We start from the raw sequence: 2021 nt of genomic DNA, 5'->3' as shown, positions 1-2021 counted from the left end.
TTTAAGGGGGGAGAACCCAATGAGAAAATACGACGAAGAGTTCCATCCAGCAAGTTTTTTGCCCCAATTACTGTTGTTTATTGTTTATTTTGTTTTGACGAGTCTCGCTTTTCCTGCCTCCCTCTTTCTTTCTCTCCCTCTTTTTATCCTTTTTTTTTATATAATCATGTCGTGACGCAAGTGTGATGCCCAGGCTGAGGTCGGGATGCCAGGCAGAGGCTCGGGGCATGTTGGCACAGTGCCTGGCTCGCACCTTCCCGTGGCACCCCGAGCCAGTGTGCCCTTCGTGGCATGGGCGAGTTCACGTCTCTTGTGCCTTACTACCCTCGTTTATTCTTTGTGTATTTTCACGTCTCTTGCTTCCTTCGTGCATTCCCAGTTTAGTTTTTTGTTTTTTTTTCAAATCTCGTGGCTGTACCATATGTCTTTCATTCATTCAGCATATGCCCAGTGTATTTTGTTTTTTTCTTATTCTTAGTTTTCCCCCCCTTCCCCCCCATGCTTGTCTTTATTCCTTGCTCCCCGTCTTCATGTCTCACAATTCTGTGGATTTTGATTTACTACGCGCTGAAGGAAACAGTGTTCTGTGGATTTTACTTACACTTTCAGACGATTTTTGAGTGATATCTGGGGATACAGTGGCTGAAATCAAGGTGAAAATATGCGGTTTGAATGTTCTTTTTTTATGTGGCTCAGGTGGATGAATTTTACATCCATTTATCCAAAAATAAGTTGTGTTTTAATTGTTGGTATTTGGTTCTAAAAAGGATAGTGCAAAAACAAGTGATTTGATGAATTTCATTAAAATTTTGCAGTTCTGAGCTAAATACCTGAACTTTCTGTGATTGTTTGCAAAATACAGCAAATATTTCTAAGTATGCTTTTGAAAAATGTGTAGGGTTATCATGTGATTAGTATCTTAATTTAGGAGAAAAAGATCTTTAGATCAAATTGTGTTTCTTGTGTCGTAATCATTGTCTGCTTTATTTATTTATAAATTTTTTGCTTTGGAAGTCGTTTCAGTTAGAGAAAGTCTTTTCAGAAATTCTGCCATCTTTACGAGAGTAGCTTCAAGGACATTTACAAATACCCTGGTGAAAGTAATTTGTAATGCTAAAACGCCTCTCAGCACAACATTTAAGTAATGAGGAAAGACAGAATTATTATCCTGATATAGTGCTTATAATTTACCACCAAGATTTAAGTGGATCATACTTATTATTTTACAGAACATAACCATGCATATAAATGTGTAATAAATTTTAGATGTTGCTGCTATAATTGTAACAGTATACGTAGGATGTAACTTGAAATATCCCTTGAGAGGTTTTATCTCTTGTGCGTCAACCAGGCAGTTGTGGTTTTATTTAATAGGCGAAGTTAGATTTCTTTTCATTTTCTCACATTTCATTTCATTAGGCTTTTCATCTTGGTGATATTTAACATTGAAATTGCAAAGAGGAGGATATCAAAGTTGTATTTTTGTTTTGAAATTATAACTTTTCTCATCACAGGTATCACATTCAAAGTACTAGATATACACATTTATCTTTCTTTTTGAGTATTTATGTTTTCAAAGCATACAGTGATGAAACTGTCTATTTTCCTCCTGCTTGACATACCCAATGAAACCTGAAGAGGAAAGTATTTTAAGCCTAGGGATATATTGTATTTTGATGGCAATGGTTTCTTTGCAGTAGAAAAGCTTTGATATTTACTTGGAATTCATTTTGTTGTTTAGTATTGAAGTATATTGATCAAGTATTTATATTTCTTGATTTAATCTTTAGCATTTTTGAGGACAAAAGCAAAATAAAACAGATGAGCAAGGGTTCTTTTAGTAATTTTGTGGATATTGTTGAGAGGATTTTATAGTATGGAATGACTAGCCTATTTGATCGCTTCCCTATATTCTAGTGCACAATTGCTGCTTTAGTCTTAAGTACATGTAGAGTATAGTGGGATAGGATAATTTTATTAAAGTGTAGCTTTTGTTCTGAAACTACAGCCAAATTGATAAG

General features: G+C 35.1%; 1 protein-coding gene across 4 annotated transcripts in view; it reads left to right on the top strand.

Annotated features, from left to right (window-relative positions):
• Window positions 1-241: 241 nt before the first annotated feature.
• LOC125036373 (ubiquitin carboxyl-terminal hydrolase 16-like) overlaps window positions 242-2021 on the top strand; it is a 43441-nt gene continuing 41661 nt past the window's right edge. The window contains exons 1-2 of one of the 4 annotated variants that reach the window (XM_047628964.1): window positions 242-653; window positions 2009-2021. The exon at window positions 2009-2021 is cut by the window's right edge and continues 488 nt beyond it. The gene's annotated coding sequence lies outside the window, so the exon portion shown is untranslated. The remainder of the gene's footprint in view (window positions 654-2008) is intronic. The other 3 variants (XM_047628961.1, XM_047628963.1, XM_047628962.1) reach the window with 3 other exon arrangements.

Source organism: Penaeus chinensis, chromosome 21 (genome assembly GCF_019202785.1).
Source record: "Penaeus chinensis breed Huanghai No. 1 chromosome 21, ASM1920278v2, whole genome shotgun sequence".
NCBI lineage: Eukaryota > Metazoa > Arthropoda > Malacostraca > Decapoda > Penaeidae > Penaeus > Penaeus chinensis.
The sequence above is the reverse complement of the archived record's forward strand: the minus strand, read 5'-3'. Positions and strand labels throughout refer to the sequence as shown.